Raw genomic sequence first — 23,907 nt, 5'->3', positions numbered from 1 at the left:
CATGTTAAAGGTAAATGGATTTACTAAAAAATAAAGACCACATGAAATGTTTTGATTTTTACATTGCACTTATGTAGATTAGAATGAAAGACTGAAAACCAAAGTCATATTGTTGACTGGAATAACACCTACACTTTTAGAATGGGAAAGCAAATATTTTTATGTTTTCTTAGGAGTAGTATACAGGCATGTTATTTTTATTTTTATTTTTAACTTTCATTTTAAGCTCAGGGGTACAAGTGCAGGTTTGTTATATAGGTAAACTTGTGTCATCGGGGTGTATTGTACACAAGTTTCATCACCCAGGTACTAAGCCTAGTACCCATTAGTTATTTTCTGACCTCTCTCTCCTCCCACCCGCCACCCTCCTATAGGCCCTAGTGTGTTTTTTTCCCCTCTATGTGTCCATGTGTTCTTATCATTTATCTTCCACTTATAAGTGAGAGCATGTGGTGTTTACTTTTCTGTTCCTGCATTAGCTTGCTAAGGATAATGGCTTCCAGCTCTATCCATATCTTTGCAAAGGACATAATCTCAGTCTTTTTTATGGCTGTATAGATTCTATAGTGTATATGTACCACATTTTCTTTATCCATCTATCACTGGTGAATTTTAGTTGATTCCATGTTTTTTCTATTGTGAAGAGTGCTGCAATGAACATACATGTGCATGTGTCTTTATAATACAATGATTTATATTCCTTTGGGCATATACTCAGTAATGGAATTGCTGGGTTGAGTGGTATTTCTGTATTTAGGTCTTTGAGGAATTGCCACACTGTCTTCCACAATGGCCGAAATAATTTATACTCCCACCAATAGTGTATGAGTGTTCCTTTTTCTTCACAACTTCACTAGTATCTGCCATTTTTTGACTTTTTGATAATAGCCATTCTAACTGGTGTGCTTTTAATGTTTATAAAAGATCTTCAACTTTGTGAAGAAAGTGACCTGCAAATAGAGTTATTAAACATTAGAGTAGCTTTAGGAAGAAGATTACCTTTAAATGACATTTTAGAATAGATGGGGCACTCACCTTTCTCAAACTCTTTTGAGAGTATATAAGGGTAGAGGCTAGAAGTGTTCTTTTAGAGGTTTGTCATATTTTTATCTATTGATAATAATGTATAAAAAATACCACTGTAACAATTTTTAGCAGTTTTGATCCACTGGGATACAGATGTGGACTATGTGTTTTTTTGCACTACCTCTGTAGTCTCTGAAATCTCCATGCATTTTCTGTTATGCAGTGAGCCCTTTTAATGACATCCAGTTTGATTCATAATGTCTTCCTTACTTTCAGGGTCTGCAGAATTGTGGAGTCTCTTCTTGCTATCTCATTGGCCTGAAAGCTTCCTTCTCTCACTGTCCTCCACATGCACCCCTTCCACCCAAGGCTAGACTAGTGGCCTGGAGAGCATGTGCTTCTTTTTACAAAATGCATTCCCACCCCGATTCCCTCCCCTACTCCTCTGGTATTTGCGAGGTACATAGGGAGGGCCAGTTTTCTCCTTAGAGGGTTTTGCTTGGCAATATCATTTTTCTCTCGTTTGTAGGTTGTGATTGCTTTTTGGCTTGTCTACAAGGTTGCTGTGGCTTAATGTCAAGGAATGATGGTACCTCTAGCTCCACAAATAATCTTGATGGGGCTTTATAGACTTTGTGATTCTAATTTCTGTCTTCTCATTAACACCCAGCTAGTGGTCTCATGCTGCCCTCTTGATTCAGGTATCTCTTTCCCACCTTTCAGAGGAGATTGTTGAGTTTCAAGATACCACAATCAGATTTATTCTCTGGGGCCCCAAAGCTGGGATATGGACACATGCCAAACATCCCTTGTTTATCAGTGTTGGAGAAAGTAGTACTGTTTTTCCTAATGGTGTGCTATATCTACTGTAATCCCTGCATTATTTGGCTTTAGAAAAGATATCCATCAGCACTTCACCCCTTTAGTACTCTAAGATAAGGTAGGCATTAGAGAAGAGAGAATAACTTTCTGTGAAAAATTAATCACTTTTTAAGAAAAAATACAGGAAAAGCAGTTAAGTAGTCATTCCCATATACTCCCTTCCTCCCTTTTTCCCTCAGTTTTTTTTTTTTCTCTGAAGTGATTGTTTTCATTTCTAGTTGAGCATTACTCCCTAGAACTTTCCCAGTTTTGTCCCCCTGCCCTGTTGAATTCTGCTCTTGCCAGATCTGTATTAGGTAGACAAAATCAGTTCTAAGTAAGCAAGATCTATAAAAAATGGCCTTAGTTTTTTTTTTTTTTTTTTTATTAGCTCGTCTAAGCCAAATTTGTCTCTGTATGGCTATCCAAACTTAGATTTGAAGACTGATTAGAAAAATATTACTAAATATTTGTGTCCATAGGTGTTGCAGATGATGTAGCATTAGGAAGAATACAGGTGTCTTTATTTATTTTTATGCTTTTTACTTCCCTTGAATAAAAACTTAAAGATGAATGAACAGGGAAATATTCAAGTATGCATAAATCCTATCCTACTAGAGACAAATTGTATTCACAACTCAAAATACATGAGGTTTTCTGTAGTGAGGTTGCATTTTTTCTCTCTCTTTATTTAGTTACCCATGGCAGGTAACTATTTTCCTACTGGTGTGCTATATCTGGTGCAATCCCTGTATTATTTGGTTTTGGAAAACATATTGATCAGCACTTCACCCCTTTAATACTCTGAGATAAGCTAGGCACTAGAGAAGAGAGGATGACTTTATATTAAAAATTATTCACTTTAAGGAAAAATACAGGAAAAACAGTTAAGTAGTCATTCTAATACAATCCCTTCCTCCCATTTTCCCTCAGGTTTTTCTCTGAAGTGATTGTTTTTATTTCTTCTTGAACATTATGCCTCAAGGCAAGGAAACAAAAGCTGGGAGACTTGACAGGAAGATTCATAATCTTCCTACAGAGATAGGTTTTATCTAGAGGAATAAAGTAGGCCAAGGAATCAAGTAGGCCAAGAGGCTCACTGAACAAGTCCATCAATACTGGTAATCAGGAGGACTAGGAAGTGCACGATTATGAGGCTAAGCAGCACAGAACTACACTTAGTTGGGGTAGAGATGGTGGAACAGGGAAATATTCAGGAGTACGATAGGAGATGGTCAATTTGAGATGTCACTAAGGTAGAAGGAAATCTGCTGGGATGGTCTAGCCCTAGAAAAGAAAATTTAAACACAGTGCAAAGGGTTCAGTTTTATAAGGGAAGTTGGGGTGAGAGGCATGCTAGCTGAAATCACCACAGAAGGGAAATGAAAGCCAGTCTAACCAGCCAGCATACATGGAAGGAGTACTGGTTCTGGGCCTGTACGTATGCTGAGGTGAGACTTGGCCATGATACTTCCCGAATCTGGTTGATAGGTATAAAGAGAATTTGGATGACCCAGCAGTTCAAGTCTGTGAAACATGATTTTATTCCAGCCTCACTTGTATACTAACTCCTACAGTTAGGCTTGATCCTGCAAATGAATTTACAGCATAATCCAAATGAAAGGGTAGTAGAGGAGGCAAAAAAGGAAAAAAAAGCTTATGTTACAAAGATAACATTTTTTTTTTTCTCCTTAAAATTTGGTTTTAGGGAACATAATTGTAGGATAAAAGAGTTCACTAATGTCTAAAACTTACCCAGGAGGTATTTGACTATAAGGCATAACATTTTAAACTTTCACTATATATTATATTATAACATATCTTATATAATAATATAATATATATGTTATTATATCTTATATAATAGCATGTTATTATATCTTATATAATGATATATAATTATATAATAATTAATATATTATAGTATAAATTATATAATTATATATTATAATAATATAAATTATATAATATATATAGCATTATATATTATATACCTATTTCCTTGGGGGAAAGCAAAGTGTAGATAGATGCCCCTGGATAACTTTCAGAAGAGTTCTATAGGACAATAAGGGGGCCAATAATTTAAAGCAACAAGTCTGGCAGGAGGTCCTGCTATGACAAGTGGTTAGAAAAATGACACAGTATTTTATAAATTAGTTATTAGCGGGTAAGGCCTGAGACACACAGACTCTGCAAAATGTGGGTATACATAAGTAAGATTTCCTTAGTGACCATTTTTGCTTAATTTCATTTTTTTTGCTTTTAGTTGGTGAATTCTTCACAGTACTTTTTTATGTGAGAGCAATGTCCCTACAACTTAGCAGCAAGAGTGTTCATCTGTACTGTCAAAATCATAGGCACATTGAAATTTATTGTCCCCATGTCTATTTTGTTAAATAATTGTTTAGATAACATTCATTGAGATTGTTATTCCGGAATTAATTATATTAATCCAAATAAAATGATCAAGAAACTAAGAGTTGAAACCGCTTCAACGTAAGTACTTTTCATTAAGAAAAGTACAGTTAATTTGAGAATAATGATTTTTTTTAGTGTTTTCTGTCTGAAGCCATAAGATGTTTGAATTGGAAGTGATACATCGTTTTATTTATAAGAATGTTTTTGTTTGTTTCTTTCTTTTTAAAGAAACATTGTATGGATAGCCATCACACTGCTATTGCTTCCTTCCTGGAAAAATTATTTGCTTGTTTGAATTTCCCTACCTTTAAAGAGAACCTTGTAAATGTATAGGTTATGGTTATTTTAGGATGATTGCAACATCTCTCTTTTCATACCATTATTTCAGTGAAGTCTTCTCCCTTCCTGCCCCCCAGTCCTACTTTATTTCTTATTTTCTGCACTGGTATGTAAAATCTGCCTAAAGATACAGGTTTGTCAGATTGTTTTTTGTCCACTTAAATTATTATCATTTGGGAAGATGCTCAGTCTGAATGACTTAATTTACCTAATCCCAAGTTTCTACCTGTGGTCATTGAGTCTTTCCAGTTTTAGACCATTACATTAAATTCTGGAGATAAATGGAAGACAAATGCACATTTGCTGGAAAGGTAATTAAGAGAGTTAGACCGGAACTAAGACATTCATGATTTCCTTAACCAATGAGTATTGCTTTTTACATTTTAAAAATAATTAAATTCATACCAACAAAATTCATGGGAGCATGATGAAACATAAAATGGCGAGCAAGTTTAGAAACAAATTCTTCTGTTATATTCTATTTGGAAGCAGACTTGTAAAAAACCTTTTCTCTGCTCAATGCCAATGAGCTCACAATGCCTAATTACTCTTTAAAATGACTTGTGGAGGGCATCAGGGAAGAGATGAAAATGATTCAGAAATGGTGTAATAGCATAGTGGTGATATGGTTGAGATTATAGAAGACTTATTATTATTATTATTATTATACTTTAAGTTCTAGGGTACATGTGCATAACGTGCAGGTTTGTTACATATGTATACTTGTGCCATGTTGGTGTGCTGCACCCATCAATTCGTCAGCACCCATCAACTCGTCATTTACATCGGGAATAACTCCCAGTGCAATCCCTCCCCCCTACCCCCCTCCTCATAATAGGCCCCGGTGTGTGACGTTCCCCTTCCCGAGTCCAAGTGATCTCATTGTTCAGTTCCCACCTATGAGTGAGAACATGTGGTGTTTGGTTTTCTATTCTTGTGATAGTTTGCTGAGAATGATGGTTTCCAGCTGCATTCATGTCCCTACAAAGGACACAAACTGATCCTTTTTTTATGGCTGCATAGTATTCCATGGTGTATATGTGCCACATTTTCTTAATCCAGTCTGTCACTGATGGACATTTGGGTTGATTCCAAGTCTTTGCTATAGTGAATAGTGCCGCAATTAACATACGTGTGCATGTGTCTTTATAGCAGCATGATTTATAATCCTTTGGGTATATACCCAGTAATGGGATGGCTGGGTCATATGGTACTTCTAGTTCTGGATCCTTGAGGAATCGCCACACTGTTTCCATAATGGTTGAACTAGTTTACAATCCCACCAACAGTGTAAAAGTGTTCCTATTTCTCCACATCCTCTCCAGCACCTGTTGTTTCCTGACTTTTTAATGATTGCCATTCTAACTGGTGTGAGATCGTATCTCATTGTGGTTTTGATTTGCATTCCTCTGATGGTCAGTGATGATGAGCATTTACTTATGTGTCTGTTGGCTGTATGAATGTCTTCTTTTGAGAAGTGTCTGTTCATATCCTTTGCCCACTTTTTGATGGGGTTGTTTGTTTTTTTCTTGTAAATTTGTTTGAGTTCTTTGTAAGTTCTGGATATTAGCCCTTTGTCAGATGAGTAGATAGCAAAAATGTTCTCCCATTCTGTAGGTTGCCTGTTCACTCTGATGGAAGTTTCTTTTGTTGTGCAGAAACTCTTTAGTTTAATTATATCCCATTTGTCAATTTTGGCTTTTGTTGCCGTTGCTTTTGGTGTTTTAGACATGAAGTTCTTGCCCATGCCTATGTCCTGAATGGTATTACCTAGATTTTCTTCCAGGGTTTTTATGGTTTTAGGTCTAACATTTAAGTCTCTAATCCATCTTGAATTAATTTTCATAAAAGAAATAAGGAAAGGATCCAGTTTCGGCTTTCTACTTATGGCTAGCCAATTTTCCCAGCACCTTTATTGAATAGGGAATCCTTTCCCCTTTTCTTGCTTTTGTCATGTTTGTCAACAATCAGATGGCTGTAGATGTGTGGTATTATTTCTGAGGACTCTGTTCTGTTCCATTGGTCTATATCTCTGTTTTGGTACCAGTTCCATGATGTTTTGGTTACTGTAGCCTTGTAGTATAGTTTGAAGTCAGGTAGCGTGATGCCTCCAGCTTTGTTCTTTTTACTTAGGATTGTCTTGGCAATGCAGGCTGTTTTTTGGTTACATATGAACTTTAGACTCGTTTTTCCAATTCTCTGAAAAAGGCATTGGTAACTTGATGGGGATGGCATCGAATCTATAAATTACTTTGGGCAGTATGGCCATTTTCACAACATTGATTCTTCCTATCCATGAGCATGGAATGTTCTTCGATTTGTTTGTGTCCTCTTTTATTTCACAGAGCAGTGGTTTGTAGTTCTCCTTGAAGAGGTCCTTTACATCCCTTGTAAGTTGGATTCCTAGGTATTTCATTCTCTTTGAAGCAATTGTGAATGGAAGTTCATTCATGATTTGGCTCTCTGTTTGTCTGTTATTGGTGTATAAGAATGCTCATGATATTTGCAAATTGATTTTGTATCCTGAGACTTTGCTGAAGTTGATTATCAGCTTAAGGAGATTTTTGGCTGAGATGATGGCGTTTTCTAAATATACAATCATGTCATCTGCAAACAGGGACAATTTGAATTCCTCTTCTCCTAATTGCATACCCTTTATTTCTTTCTCTTGCCTGATTGCCCTGGCCAACTTCAGCACTATGTTGTATAGGAGTGGTGAGAGAAGGCATCCCTGTCTTGTGCCAGTTTTCTAAGGGAATTTATCTAGTTTTTGCCCATTCAGTGTGCTATTGGCTGTGGGTTTGTCATAAATAGCTCTTATTTTTTTGAGATACGTTCCATCAATATCAAATTTATTGAGCGTTTTAAGCATGAAGGGCTGTTGAATTTTGTCAAAGGCCTTTTCTGCATCTATTGAGATAATCATGTGGTTTTTGTCTTTGGTTCTGTTTATGTGCTGGATTACGTTTATTGACTTGCGTATGTTGAAACAGCCTTGCATCCCAGGGATGAAGCCCACTTGATCAGGGTGGATAAGCTTTTTGATGTGCTGCTGGATCTGGTTTGCCAGTATTTGATGAGGATTTTTGCATCGATGTTCATCAGGGATATTGGTCTAAAATTCTCTTTTTTTTTGTTGTGTCTCTGCCAGGCTTTGGTATCAGGATGATGTTGGCCTCATAAAATAAGTTAGGGAGGATTCCCTCTTTTTCTATTGATTGGAATATTTTCAGAAGGAATGGTACCAGCTCCTCCTTGTACCTCTGGTAGAATTCAGCTGTGAATCCATCTAGTCCTGGACTTTTTTTGGTTGGTAGGCTATTAATTATTGCCTCAATTTCAGAGCCTACTATTGGTCTATTCAGGAATTCAACTTCTTCCTGGTTTAGTCTTGGGAGAGTGTAAGTGTCCAGGAAATTATCCATTTCTTCTGGATTTTCTAGTTTATTTGCATAAAGGTGTATATAGTATTCTCTGATAGTAGTTTGTATTTCTGTGAGGTCGGTGGTGATATCACCTTTTTCATTTTTTATTGCGTCTATTTGATTCTTCTCTCTTTTCTTCTTTATTAGTCTTGCTAGCGGTCTATCAATTTTGTTGATCTTTTCAAAAATTCAGCTCCTGAACTCATTGATTCTTTGGAGGGTTTTTTGTGTCTCTATCTCCTTCAGTTCTGCTCTGATCTTAGTTATTTCTTGCCTTCTGCTAGCTTTTGGATGTGTTTGCTCTTGCTTCTCTAGTTCTTTTAATTGTGATGTTAAAGTGTCAATTTTAGATCTTTCCAGCTTTCTCTTGTAGGCATTAAGTGCCATAAATTTCCCTCTACACACTGCTTTAAATATGTCCCAGAGATTCAAGTATGTTGTATCTTTGTTCTCATTAATTTCAAAGAACATCTTTATTTCTGCCTTCATTTTGTTATGTACCCAGTAGTCATTCAGGAGCAGGTTATTCAGTTTCCATGTAGCTTAGCAGTTTTGATTGAGTTTCTTAGTCCTGAGTTCTAGTTTGATTGAATTGTGGTCTGAGAGACAGTTTGTTATAATTTCTGTTCTTGTACATTTGCTGAGGAGTGCTTTACTTCCAATTACGTGGTCAATTTTGGAATAAGTGTGATGTGGTGCTGAGTAGAATGTATATTCTGTTGATTTGGGGTGGAGAGTTCTGTAGATGTCTATTAGGTGTGCTTGCTGCAGAGATGAGTTCAATTCCTGGATATCCTTGTTAACTTTCTGTCTCGTTGATCTCTCTAATGTTGACAGTAGGGTGTTGAAGTCTCCAATTATTATTGTATGGGAGTCTAAGTCTTTTTGTAAGTCTCTAAGGACTTGCTTTATGAATCTGGGTGCTCGTGTATTGGGTGCATATATATTTAGGATAGTTAGCTTTTCCTGTTGAATTGATCCCTTTACCATTATGTAATGTCCTTCTTCGTCTCTTTTGATCTTTGATGGTTTAAAGTCTGTTTTATCAGAGACTAGGATTGCAACCCCTGCTTTTTTCTGTTCTCCATTTGCCTGATAGATCTTCCTCCATCCCTTTATTTTGAGCCTATGTATGTCTCTGCATGTGAAATGGGTCTCCTGAATACAGCAGATTGATGGGTCTTGCTTTTTTGGAGCATTTAGTCCATTTACATTTAAGGTTAATATTGTTATGTGTGAACTTGATCCTGCCATTATGATATTAAGTGGTTATTTTGCTCGTTAGTTGATGCAGTTTCTTTCTAGCCTCAATGGTCTTTATATTTTGGCATGTTTTTGCAATGGCTGGTACCAATTGTTCCTTTCCATGCTTAGTGCTTCCTTCAGGGTCTCTTGTAAGGCTGGCCTGGTGGTGACTAAATCTGTAAGCATTTGCTTATCTGTAAAGGATTTTATTTCTCCTTCACTGATGAAACTTAGTTTGGCTGGATATGAAATTCTGGGTTTAAAATTCTTTTCTTTAAGAATGTTGAATATTGGCCCCCACTGTCTTCTGGCTTGTAGAGTTTCTGCTGAGAGATCTGCTGTTAGTCTGATGGGCTTCCCTTTGTGAGTAACCCGACCTTTCTCTCTGGCTGCCCTTAAGATTTTTTCCTTCATTTCAACTTTGGTGAATCTGACAATTATGTGTCTTGGAGTTGCTCTTCTCGAGGAGTATCTTTGTGGCGTTCTCTGAATTTCCTGAATTTGAATGTTGACCTGCCCTACTAGGTTGTGTAAGTTCTCCTGGATGATATCCTGAAGAGTGTTTTCCAACTTGGTTCCATTTTCCCCTGCACTTTCAGGCACCCCAATCAGACGTAGATTTGGTCTTTTTACATAATCCCATACTTGCAGGCTTTGTTCATTTCTCTTTCTTCTTTTTTCTTTAGATTTCTCTTCTTGCTTCATTTCATTCATTTGATCCTCAATTGCTGATACTCTTTCTTCCAGTTGATCGCGTCGGTTACTGAAGCTTGTGCATTTGTCACGTATTTCTCGTGTCATGGTTTTCATCTCTGTCAGTTCGCTTATGGCCTTCTCTGCATTAATTATTCTGGTTATCAATTCTTCCACTCTTTTTTCAAGACTTTTAGTTTCTTTGCACTGGGTATGTAATTCCTCCTTTAGCTCTGAGAAGTTTGATGGATTGGAGTTTTCTTCTCTCATCTCGTCTAAGTCATTCTCCGTCCAGCTTTGATCCATTGCTGGCGATGAGTTGCGTTCCTTTGCAGGGGTCGATGCACTCTTATTTTTTGAATTTCCAGCTTTTCTGCCCTGCTTCTTCCCCATCTTTGTGGTTTTATCTGCCTCGGGTCTTTGATGATGGTGACGTACTGATGGGATTTTGGTGTGGGTGTCCTTCCTGTTTGATAATTTTCCTTCTAACGGTCAGGACCTTCAGCTGTAGGTCTGTTGGAGATTGCTTGAGGTCCACTCCAGACCCTGTTTTCCTGGGTATCAGCAGCAGAGGCTGTAGAAGATAGAATATTGTTGAACAGCGAGTGTACCTGTCTGATTCTTGCTTTGGAAGCTTCCTCTCAGGGGTGTACCCCACCATGTGAGGTGTGGGGTGTCGGTCTGCCCCTAGTGGTGGATGTCTCCCAGTTAGGCTACTCAAGGGTCAGGGACCCACTTGAGCAGGTAGTCTGTCTGTTCTCAGATCTCAATTTCTGTGTTGGGAGATCCACTGCTCTCTTGAAAGCTGTCAGACAGAGTCGTTTGCATCTGCAGAGGTTTCAGCTGCTTTTTGTTGTTGTTGTTGTTGTTGTTTAGCTGTGCCCTGTCCCCAGAGGTGGAGTCTACAGAGACAGGCAGGACTCCTTGAGCTGCTGTGAGCTCCACCCAGTTCAAGATTCCCAGCCGCTTGGTTTACCTACTTAAGCCTCAGCAATGGTGGGCACCCCTCCCCCAGCCTCGCTGCTGCCTTGCAGGTAGATTGCAGACTGCTGTGCTAGCAATGAGGGAGGCTCCATGGGCATGGGACGCTCCTGGCCAGGTGTGAGATATAATCTCCTGGTGTGCCTGTTTGCTAAGATCCCTGGTAAAGTGCAGTATTGGGATGGGAGTTACCCGATTTTCCAAGTGTTGTGTGTCTCAGTTCTCCTGGCTAGGAAAAGGGATTCCCTTCCCCCTTGCACTTCCCAGGTGAGGTGATGCCTCGCCCTGCTTCAGCTCTCGCTCTCGGGCTGCAGCAGCTGACCAGCACCGATTGTCCCACACTCCCTAGTGAGATGAACCCAGTACCTCAGTTGAAAATGCAGAAATCACCTGTCTTCTGTGTTGCTCGCACTGGGAGTTGGAGACTGTTCCTATTCAGCCATCTTGCTCTGCCCTCGACATTTTTCTAACTATGCAGAAAAACATGGCTAAAAACTGTATTTGCTGATTTTTAGTAAGTTAAATCAATACTAGGTAAAACTGTCAATCTGTTTTGCACAGCTAGAAATTTGATTTGAGAAATTGCCATTGGACAGAAACACAATAGACTTTTAATTTAAGATTAAACTTAATTCACTAGAAAGCTTTTGTCTATGGATACTTTTATTTTTACTAAAATACACAATACATGTTGTTGGATAATAATTTGAAATCGAGAAAATTTAAAAAATATTGAAGTTTTCAAATTGTGGTTATTCTTCTTTAGAGTGGTCTGCCAAATACCTCTAGATTACACTGACTAGAGTTTAGAATTTCAAGTGGCCTTTTACTGTTTGTTTTTGTATTTTTTTCTCTCTAACCCAATTATTTTACTAAATTTTTCCAATATGTAATGTATTTAGATGGTTCACAATTCATAGAATAGAGAAGTCAGAGAAGCATCTCTCCTATTCCGGAACGTCATCCACTCCTCTTCTCACAGGTAATCAATATATTTTCTTTCAGAAATCTTTGTATTACATACCTATATAAACACTGACTTTTTTTTCCCATTATTTGTATTCACAGGATTCTATACTTTTTTAACCTTAGAAGATATTAGAGATCCTTCTTTATAACTCATTATCTCTTATGGCTGCTTATTATTCTACTGCATAAATATATCATAATTTTGGGAGACAGGTTGTATTAGTCCATTTTCACGCTGCTGATAAAAACATACCCAAGACTGGGCAGTTTCCAAAGAAAGAGGTTTAATGGACTTACAGTTATATGTGGCCTCACATGGAAGAAGGGGAGGCCTCATAATCATGGCAGAGGGTGAAAGGCCTGTCTCACATGGCAGCAATCAAGATAAAAGAGCTTATGCAGGGAAACTCACCTTTTTAAAACCTTCAGATCTTGTGAGACTTACTCACTATCACAAAAGCAGCATGGGAAAGACTTGTCCCCATGATTCAGTTACCTCTATTAGGTTTCTCCCACAACATGTGGGTATTCAAGATGAGATTTGGGTGAGGAAATAGCCAAATCATATCAGAAGTGGAGCAAGATGGTACAATAGAAGGCTCCACTCCTTGTCCCCCTGGGAAGGACACTAATTTAAAGACTATCTATATAGAACAAACACCTTCATAAGAGCCTAAAATCAGGTGAGTCCTCATAGTACCCAGTTTTATCTTCATATAGCTGGAAGAAGCACTGAAGTGATAGAAAAAACATCCTGAATCACCAACACCATCCGTCCCCAGCCCCTGGAAGGAGTATGTGGTGCAGAGAGCATCTCTAGGCACTGGGGGAAGGAGAACACAACAATTGTGAGGGACTGAGCTCAGTGCTGTCCTTTTAGAGCATAAAGGAAAGCTGGACCAAACTCAGCTAATGTCCTCCCACAGTGGGAACATTTAAACCAGCCCTAGTGAGAGCGGAATTGCTAATCCCAGCGTGCCAAACTTGACTTCTAGCAAACCTTGCCTCCATGGACTACAGTGCTCTGTGTCTCTAAATGAAGTTGAAAGGCAGTCTAGGCCATAAGGATAGCAAATTTTAGGCAAGTTCAAGTGCTGAACTAGGTCCAGAGACAGTGGAATCCAGGGACACATGACCTATTGAGACACCAGTCAGCATTGCTAAGGGAGTTGGTGGCATTAGCCCTCCCCTAAACCCAGGCTGCATACGTCATGGCTCCAAAAGAGACTCTTTCCATCACTTAAGGAGAGGAGGGGGAAGGGTGGGTAAGACTTTGTCTTGCATCTTCGATACCAGTTTAGCCACAGCAGGATAGGGCATCAGTTAGAGTCATGAGACCCTCATTCCAGGATCTAGCACGTGGACAACATTTATGGACACACCCTGGACCAGTAGGGAACCCACTGCCTTGAAGGAAAAGACCCAGTTCTGGAAACATTAATCACCTGCTATCTGGAGAGCCCTGAATTACCAGCAGCAACACCCAGGTACTATGTCAGGAGCCATGAGTGAGCCTCTGAGACTTGCTGGCTTCAAGTGAGACTGAGCACATTACCAGTTATGGTGGCTATAGGGCAAAAGTTTTTCTACTTGAGAAAATCAGAGGGAAAAGTAAAGGACTTTGTCTTACACATTAGGTACCAGCACGGTTGCAGAGGGGTAGGGCACCAAGTGGTCTCTTGAAGTCCCTGACTTTAGGACTTGATTTTACTTTTTTGGATGGCATTATTGCATCTACCCTGAGCCAGGGGAGAGCTCATTGTCATGAAGAGTGAGTCCCAGGCAAGGTAGCATTCACTACAAGCTGACTTAAGAGACTTTGGCCTTTAGGGGACATTGGTGGTAGTTTGTTATTACTTCTTGTGGCCTGGAATGGGTGTGGCTATGGAGTGAGATTCCTCTGCCTTTAGAAAGGTGAAAAAAAGGATGGGAACTTGTGGTTTGAGTGTCAGCTCAGCCACACTACAGTAGAACAACAGGTAGAACTTTAAGGTTTCTGATTTTAGTCTCTGATTACTGGATGATACCTCTGGACCCACCTGGGAATGGAAGACCTTTCCATCCTGAAGGCAAGGACACAGGCTTGGCTGGCTTTGCCACTGGCTGATTGTGGAGCCCTGGGGCTTTGGTTGAACATAGGCAGTACACAGGGAGTTGTTACAGTAGGCCTTGGATGAGACCCAGTGCTGTTAGAGTGGTGATGGCCATAGGGGTACTTATGTCTCTTTACCCCCAGCTTCTTCACCCCCAGTATTAGAAAAAAGAGAGAGACCCTGTTCGTTTAGGAGAAAGTGAGAGAATACAACAAGAGTCTCTACTTGATAATCCAAAGAATTCTCCCATATTTTGTCCAAGACCATCAAGGTGGTGTCTCTAAGAATCTGTGACAACCACAGTGTTACTGGGCTTGGGGTGCTCCCTAAAGCAGATACAGCTTAGTTCACAACACCCAACTTCTTTCAAATATTTGGAAATCCTTCCCAAGAAGAAAAGCTACAAATAAGCTTAGACAGTGAAGACTACAATAAATACCTAACTCTTCAATGGCCAGACACTGACAATGTCTACTACCATCAACATCATCCAGGAAAATATGATATCACCAAATGAACTAAATAAGGCACCAGAGACCAATCCTGGAAAAACAGAGATATGTGACCTTTCAGACAGAGAATTCAAAATAGCTGCATTGAGGAAACTCAAAGTATTTGAGATAACACAGAGAATGAGTTCAGAATTCTATCATATAAATTAAACAAAGATATTGAAATAATTCAAAAGAATCAAGCAGAAATTCTGGAACTGAAAAATGCAATAGGCATACTGAAGAATGCATTAGAGTCCTTCAATAGCAGAATTCATCAGGCAAAAGAAAGAATTAGCCTGAAGACAGGCTAAATGAAAATACATCAGAGGAGACAAAAGAAAAAAAGAATAAAAAACAGTGAAGCATGCCTACAGGATCCAGAAAATAGCCTCAAAGTGGGCAAATCTGAGTTATTCTCCTTAAGGAGAAGATAGAGAAAGAGAGAGGGGTATAAAGTTTATTTAATAGGATAACAATAGAGAATTTCTTAAACCTGGAAAAAGGAATGAACATCCAAATACAAGCCTGTAGAACATCAATGAGATTTAACCCAAAAAAGACTACCTCAAGGCATTTAATGATGAAACTCCCAAAAGTCAAAGTTAAAGAAAGGATTTTAAAAGCAGTAAGGGAAACAAAACAAATAACTTACAATGGAGCTGCAATATGCCTGACAGTAGAATTTTCAATGGAAACCTTACAGGCTAGAAGAGAGTGGCATGACATATTTAAAGTGCTGAAGGAAAAAAAAAAAAAAAACAAAAAACTTTCACTGTAGACTAGTATATCTGGCAAAAATATACCTCAAACATGGAGAACTAAAGATATTCACAGACAAACAAAAGGTGATGGATTTCATCAACACCAGACCTGTCATACAAGAAATACTAAAGGGTGTACTTCAATCAGAAACAGAAGGACATTAATAAGCAATAAGTAACCACCTCAAGGTACAAAGCTCACTGGTAATAGTAAGTAAACAGAAAACATCAGAATGTTATGAAACTGTAACTGTGGTGTGTAAAGTACTCTTATCCTAAGAAGAAAGATTAAGCAATGTACCAATCAAAAATAATAATTACAACAACAACTATTCAAGACATAGAAAGTACAGGAAGATATAAATAGAAACAACTAAATGATTAAAAGCCGGGGGAGAAAGTTAAGGTGTAGGGAGCAAGATGGCCGAATAGGAACAGCTCCAGTCTCCAACTCCCAGCGCGAGCGACACAGAAGACCGGTGATTTCTGCATTTTGAACAGAGGTACGGGGTTCATCTCACTGGGGAGTGCCAGACGATCGGTGCTGGTCAGCTGCTGCAGCCCGACCAGCAAGAGCTGAAGCAGGGCGAGGCATTGCCTCACCTGGGAAGCGCAAGGGGGAAGGGAATCCCTTTTCCTAGCCAGGTGAACTGAGACACACAACACCTGGAAAATTGGGTAACTCCCACCCCAATACTGCGCTTTAAGCAAACAGGCACACCAGGAGATCATATCCCACACCTGGCCAGGAGGGTCCCACACCCACGGAGCCTCCCTCATTGCTAGCACAGCAGTCTGTGATCTACCCGCAAGGCAGCAGCGAGGCTGGAGGAGGGGCGCCCACCATTGCTGAGGCTTAAGTAGGTAAACAAAGCCACTGGGAAGCTCGAACTGGGTGGAGCTCACAGCAGCTCAAGGAAACCTGCCTGTCTCTGTAGACTCCACCTCTGGGGACAGGGCACAGTAAACAATAACAAACGCAGCAGAAAGCTCTGCAGACGCAAACGACTCTGTCTGACAGCTTTGAAGAGAGCAGTGGATCTCCCAACAAGGAGGTTGAGATCTGAGAAGGGACAGACTGCCTGCTCAAGTGGGTCCCTGACCCCTGAGTAGCCTAACTGGGAGACATCCCCCACTAGGGGCAGTATGACACCCCACACCTCACAGGGTGGAGTACACCCCTGAGAGGAAGCTTTCAAAGCAAGAATCAGACAGGTACACTCGCTGTTCAGAAATATTCTATCTTCTGCAGCCTCTGCTGCTGATACCCAGGCAAACAGGGTCTGGAGTGGACCTCAAGCAATCTCCAACAGACCTACAGCTGAGGGTCCTGACTGTTAGAAGGAAAACTATCAAACAGGAAGGACAACTACACCAAAACCCCATCAGTACATCACCATCATCAAAGACCAGAGGCAGATAAAACCACAAAGATGGGGAAAAAGCAGGGCAGAAAAGCTGGAAATTCAAAAAATAAGAGCGAATCTCCCCCGGCAAAGGAGCGCAGCTCATCCCCAGCAATGGATCAAAGCTGGACAGAGAATGACTTCGACGAGATGAGAGAAGAAGGCTTCAGTCCATCAAATATCTCAGAGCTAAAGGAGGAATTACGTACCCAGCGCAAAGAAACTAAAAATCTTGAAAAAAAAAGGAAGAATTGATGGCTAGAGTAATTAATGCAGAGAAGGTCATAAACGAAATGAAAGAGACGAAAACCATGACACGAGAAATACGTGACAAATGCACAAGCTTCAGTAACCGACTCGATCAACTGGAAGAAAGAGTATCAGCGATTGAGGATCAAATGAATGAAATGAAGCGAGAAGAGAAACCAAAAGAAAAAAGAAGAAAAAGAAATGAACAAAGCCTGCAAGAAGTATGGGATTATGTAAAAAGACCAAATCTACGTCTGATTGGGGTGCCTGAAAGTGAGGGGGAAAATGGAACCAAGTTGGAAAACACTCTTCAGGATATCATCCAGGAGACCTTCCCCAACCTAGTAGGGCAGGCCAACATTCAAATCCAGGAAATACAGAGAACGCCACAAAGATACTCCTCGAGAAGAGCAACTCCAAGACACATAATTGCCAGATTCACCAAAGTTGAAATGAAGGAAAAAATCTTAAGGGCAGCCAGAGAGAAAGGTCGGGTTACCCACAAAGGGAAGCCCATCAGACTAACAGCAGATCTCTCGGCAGAAACTCATCAAGCCAGAAGACAGTGGGGGCCAATATTCAACATTCTTAAAGAAAAGAATTTTAAACCCCGAATTTTATATCCAGCCAAACTAAGTTTCATAAGTGAAGGAGAAATAAAATCCTTTACAGATAAGCAAATGCTTAGAGATTTTGTCACCGCTAGGCCTGCCTTACAAGAGACCCTGAAGGAAGCACTAAACATGGAAAGGAACAACCGGTACCAGCCATTGCAAAAACATGCCAAAATGTAAACACCATCAAGGCTAGGAAGAAACTGCATCAACTAACGAGCAAAATAACCAGTTAATATCATAATGGCAGGATCAAGCTCACGAATAACAATCTTAATCTTAAATGTAAATGGACTAAATGCTCCAATTAAAATACACAGACTGGCAAACTGGATAAAGAGTCAAGATCCATCAGTCTGCTGTATTCAGGAGACCCATCTCACACGCAGAGACATATATAGGCTCAAAATAAAGGGATGGAGGAAGATTTACCAAGCTAATGGAGAGCAAAAAAAAGCGGGGGTTGCAATACTAGTCTCTGATAAAACAGACTTTAAACCATCAAACATCAAAAGAGACAAAGAAGGCCTTTACATAATGGTAAAGGGATCAATTCAACAGGAAGAGCTAACTATCCTAAATATATATGCACCCAATACAGGAGCACCCAGATTCATAAAGCAAGTCCTTAGAGACTTACAAAGAGATTTAGACTCCCATACAATAATAATGGGGGACTTCAACACTCCACTGTCAACATTGGACGGATCAACGAGACAGAAAGTTAACAAGGATATCCAGGAATTGAACTCATCTCTGCAGCAAGCAGACATAATAGACATCTATAGAACTCTCCACCCCAAATCAACAGAATATACATTCTTCTCAGCACCACATCGTACTTACTCCAAAATTGACCACGTAATTGGAAGTAAAGCACTCCTCAGCAAATGTACAAGAACAGAAATTATAACAAACTGTCTCTCAGACCACAGTGCAATCAAACTAGAACTCAGGACTAAGAAACTCAATCAAAACCACTCAACTACATGGAAACTGAACAAACTGCTCCTGAATGACTACTGGGTACATAACGAAATGAAGGCAGAAATAAAGATGTTCTTTGAAACCAATGAGAACAAAGATACAACATACCAGAATCTCTGGGACACATTTAAAGCAGTGTGTAGAGGGAAATTTATAGCACTAAATGCCCACAAGAGAAAGCAGGAAAGATCTAAAATTGACACTCTAACATCACAATTAAAAGAACTAGAGAAGCAAGAGCAAACACATTCGAAAGCTAGCAGAAGGCAAGAAATAACTAAGATCAGAGCAGATATGAAGGAGATAGAGACACAAAAAACCCTTCAAAAAATCAATGAATCCAGGAGTTGGTTTTTTGAAAAGATCAACAAAATTGACAGACCACTAGCAGGACTAATAAAGAAGAAAAGAGAGAAGAATCAAATAGACGCAATAAAAAATGATAAAGGGGATATCACCACCGAACCCACAGAAATACAAACTACCATCAGAGAATACTATAAACACCTCTACGCAAATAAACTAGAAAATCTAGAAGAAATGGATAATTTCCTGGACACTTACACTCTTCCAAGACTAAACCAGGAAGAAGTTGAATCCCTGAATAGACCAATAGCAGGCTCTGAAATTGAGGCAATAATTAATAGCTTACCAACCAAAAAAAGTCCAGGACCAGATGGATTCACAGCTGAATTCTACCAGAGGTACAAGGAGGAGCTGGTACAATTCCTTCCGAAACTATTCTAATCAATAGAAAAAGAGGGAATCCTCCCTAACTCACTTTATGAGGCCAACATCATCCTGATACCAAAGCCTGGCAGAGACACAACAACAAAAAAGAGAATTTTAGACCAATATCCCTGATGAACATTGATGCAAAAATCCTCAATAAAATACTGGCAAACTGGATTCAGCAACACATCAAAAAGCTTATCCACCCTGATCAAGTGGGCTTCATCCCTGGGATGCAAGGCTGGTTCAACATTCGCAAATCAATAAACATAATCCAGCATATAAACAGAATCAAAGACAAGAACCACATGATTATCTCAATAGATGCAGAAAAAGCTTTTGACAAAATTCAACAGCCCTTCATGCTAAAAACGCTCAATAAATTCGGTATTGATGGAACGTACCTCAAAATAATAAGAGCTATTTATGACAAACCCACAGCCAATATCATACTGAATGGGCAAAAACTGGAAAAATTCCCTTTGAAAACTGGCACAAGACAGGGATGACCTCTCTCACCACTCCTATTCAACATAGTGTTGGAAGTTCTGGCTAGGGCAATCAGACAAGAGAAAGAAATCAAGGGGATTCAGTTAGGAAAAGAAGAAGTCAAAATGTCCCTGTTTGCAGATGACATGATTGTATATTTAGAAAACCCCATTGTCTCAGCCCAAAATCTCCTTAAGCTGATAAGAAACTTCAGCAAAGTCTCAGGATACAAAATTAATGTGCAAAAGTCAAAAGCATTCTTATACACCAGTAACAGACAAACAGAGAGCCAAATCAGGAATGAACTTCCATTCACAATTGCTTCAAAGAGAATAAAATACCTAGGAATCCAACTTCCAAGGGATGTAAAGGACCTCTTCAAGGAGAACTACAAACCACTGCTCAGTGAAATAAAAGAGGACACAAACAAATGGAAGAACATACCATGCTCATGGATAGGAAGAATCAATATCGTGAAAATGGCCATACTGCCCAAGGTAATTTATAGATTCAATGCCATACCCTTCAAGCTACCAATGAGCTTCTTCACAGAATTGGAAAAAACTGCTTTAAAGTTCATATGGAACCAAAAAAGAGCCCGCATCTCCAAGACAATCCTAAGTCAAAAGAACAAAGCTGGAGGCATCACGCTACCTGACTTCAAACTATACTACAAGGCTACAGTAACCAAAACAGCATGGTACTGGTACCAAAACAGAGATATAGACCAATGGAACAGAACAGAGTCCTCAGAAATAATACTTCACATCTACAGCCATCTGATCTTTGACACACCTGAGAGAAACATGAAATGAGGAATGGATTCTCTATTTAATAAATGGTGCTGGGAAAATTGGCTAGCCATAAGTAGAAAGCTGAAACTGGATCCTTTCCTTACTCCTTATACGAAAATTAATTCAAGATGGATTAGAGACTTAAATGTTAGACCTAATACCATAAAAATCCTAGAGGAAAACCTAGGTAGTACCATTCAGGACATAGGCATGGGCAAAGACTTCATGTCTAAAACACCAAAAGCAACGGCAGCAAAAGCCAAAATTGACAAATGGGATCTAATTAAACTAAAGAGCTTCTGCACAGCAAAAGAAACTACCATCAGAGTGAACAGGCAACCTACAGAATGGGAGAACATTTTTGCAATCTACTCATCTGACAAAGGGCTAATATCCAGAACCTACAAAGAACTCAAACAAATTTACTAGAAAAAAACAAACAACCCCATCAAAAAGTGGGCAAAGTATATGAACAGACATTTCTCAAAAGAAGACATTCATACAGCCAACAGACACATGAAAAAATGCTCATCATCACTGGCCATCAGAGAAATGCAAATCAAAACCACAATGAGATACCATCTCACACCAGTTAGAATGGCGATCATTCAAAAGTCAGGAAACAACAGGTGCTGGAGAGGATGTGGAGAAATAGGAACACTTTTACACTGTTGGTGGGATTGTAAACTAGTTCAACCATTATGGAAAACAGTATGGTGATTCCTCAAGGATCTAGAACTAGATGTACCATATGACCCAGCCATCCCATTACTGGGTATATACCCAAAGGATTATAAATTATGCTGCTATAAAGACACATTCACACGTATGTTTATGGCAGCACTATTCACAATAGCAAAGACTTGGAACCAACCGAAATGTCCATCAGTGACAGATTGGATTAAGAAAATGTGGCACATATACACCATGGAATACTATGCAGCCATAAAAAAGGATGAGTTTGTGTCCTTTGTAGGGACATGGATGCAGCTGGAAACCATCATTCTTAGCAAACTATCACAAGAACAGAAAACCAAACACCGCATGTTCTCACTCATCGGTGGGAACTGAACAATGAGATCACTTGGACTCGGGAAGGGGAACATCACACACCGGGGCCTATCATGTGGAGGGGGGAGGGGGGAGGGATTGCATTGGGAGTTATACCTGATGTAAATGACGAGTTGATGGGTGCAGCACACCAACATGGTACAAGTATACATATATAACAAACCTGCACGTTGTGCACATGTACCCTACAACTTAAAGTATAATAATAATAAATAAATTAAAAAAAAAAAAGAAATCACACACACAAAAAAAGAAAGTTAAGGTGTAGAGTTTTCAATATTTTTGCTTGTTTTTTCATTTGTTTATGCAGTTTTGTTATCTGGTTAAAATAATGGGTTACAAGATAGTATTTGCAAGCCTCATGGTAACCTTAAACTAAAATTATACAAGAAATACAAAAAATAAAAAACTAAAAAGCAAAAAACTAAGAAAATCACTTTCACTAAAGGAAGACAAAAAGAAAAGAACCAGAAAATGTCAAAATTGTGGAAGTCCTTACTTATCAATAATAACATTGAATGCAAATGGACTAAACTTTCTAATCAAAATACAGAGACAGGCTGAATGGAAGAAAAAACAAGACCTATTGATCTGTTGCTTAAAAGAAATGCAATTCACTTATAAAGATACACATACACTGAAAATAAAAGGATGAAGGAAGACATTCCATCCCAATGGAAATCAAAAAAGAGCAGCAGTCACTATACTTACATCACACAATATAGATTTCAAGAGAAAAACTATAAGAAGAGACAAAGATCACTATATAATGATAAAGGAGTCAATTCTGCAAGAGGATATAACAATTTTAAATATACATGGACTTAACAATGGAACACCCAGATATATAAAGTAAACATTATTAGACCTAAAGAGAGAAATGGGCCCCAATACAATAATAGCTAGAGATGTTAACACCTCACTTTTAGCATTTGACAGATCTTCCAGACAGAAAACCAACAAAGAAACATCAGACTTAACCTGAACTGTAATAGATCTAACAGATATTCACAGAACATTGCATTGAAGAGCTGCAGAATGCCCATTCTTTTCTTCAGTCCATGGATCATTCTCAAAGACAGACCATATGTTAGGTAAGAAAACGCGTGTTAAAATATTCCAAAAAATTGAAATTCTGTCAAGCATCTTCTCTGATCACAATGGAATAAAACTAGAATTTAACAGCAAGAGGAATTTTGGAAACTATACAAATATGTGATAATTAAGCAATATGCTCCTTAGTAACCAGTGGGTTCATGAAGAAATAAGAAGGAAATTGAAAAAAATGTTGAAACAAATGATAATGGAAACACAGCATACCAAAACCTATGCAATATAGCAAAAGCAGTACTAAAAGGCAAGTTTATAGTTATAAGTGCCTATATCAAAAAAGAGGAAAACTTCCAAATGAACAGTCTCACAATATATCTTAAATAACTAGAAAAGCAAGAGCAAAGCAATAAAAAATTAGTTGAAGAAAAGAAATAATAAATATCAGAGCAGAAATAAAAGAAATTGAAATAAAAATAAAAGATTATTGAAACACAAAGTTGGTTTTTTGAAAAGTTAAACAAAATTGACACACTTTTAGACATACTCCTTAAGAGAAAAAGACAGCAGATACAAATAAAATCAGAGATAACAAAGAAGACATTATCCCTGATACTGCAGAAATTCAAAAGATCTTTAGTGGCCAATGTGAGCAACTATATGCCAAGAAATTGGAAAATCTCAAAGAAATGGAAAAATTCCTAGACACATAAAACTTACCCAAATTGAACAGGGAAGGAATCTAAAATTTGAATTGACAAAGAAAAAAAAAAAAAGTAATGATATTGAACCCATTATAAAAAGTCTCTCAGTAAAGAATAGCTTGGGGTTTGATGGCTTCTTTGTTGAATTCTACCAAACATTTAAAGAAGAATTAATACCAATCCGACTCAAACTTTCAAAAAACAGAGGAGAATGGAATCCTTCCAACCTCATTCTTCGAGACCACCGTTACCCTGATAGCAAAAAAAGACAAAGACACGTCCAAAAAAGAAAACTACAGGCCAATATCTCTGATGAATATTGATACAAACATCCTCAACAAAATACTAGCAGACCTAATTCAACAATACATTAAAATGACATGACCAAGTGAGATTCATCCCTGGGATGCAAGGATGGTTCAACATATGCAAATCAATCAATGTGAAACATCATATCAGCAGAATAAAGAATAAAAACTTTATAACCAATTAAATTAATGCTGTAA

This window comes from Chlorocebus sabaeus, chromosome 4 (assembly GCF_047675955.1).
Source record: "Chlorocebus sabaeus isolate Y175 chromosome 4, mChlSab1.0.hap1, whole genome shotgun sequence".
Taxonomy (NCBI): domain Eukaryota; kingdom Metazoa; phylum Chordata; class Mammalia; order Primates; family Cercopithecidae; genus Chlorocebus; species Chlorocebus sabaeus.
The sequence above is the reverse complement of the archived record's forward strand: the minus strand, read 5'-3'. Positions refer to the sequence as shown.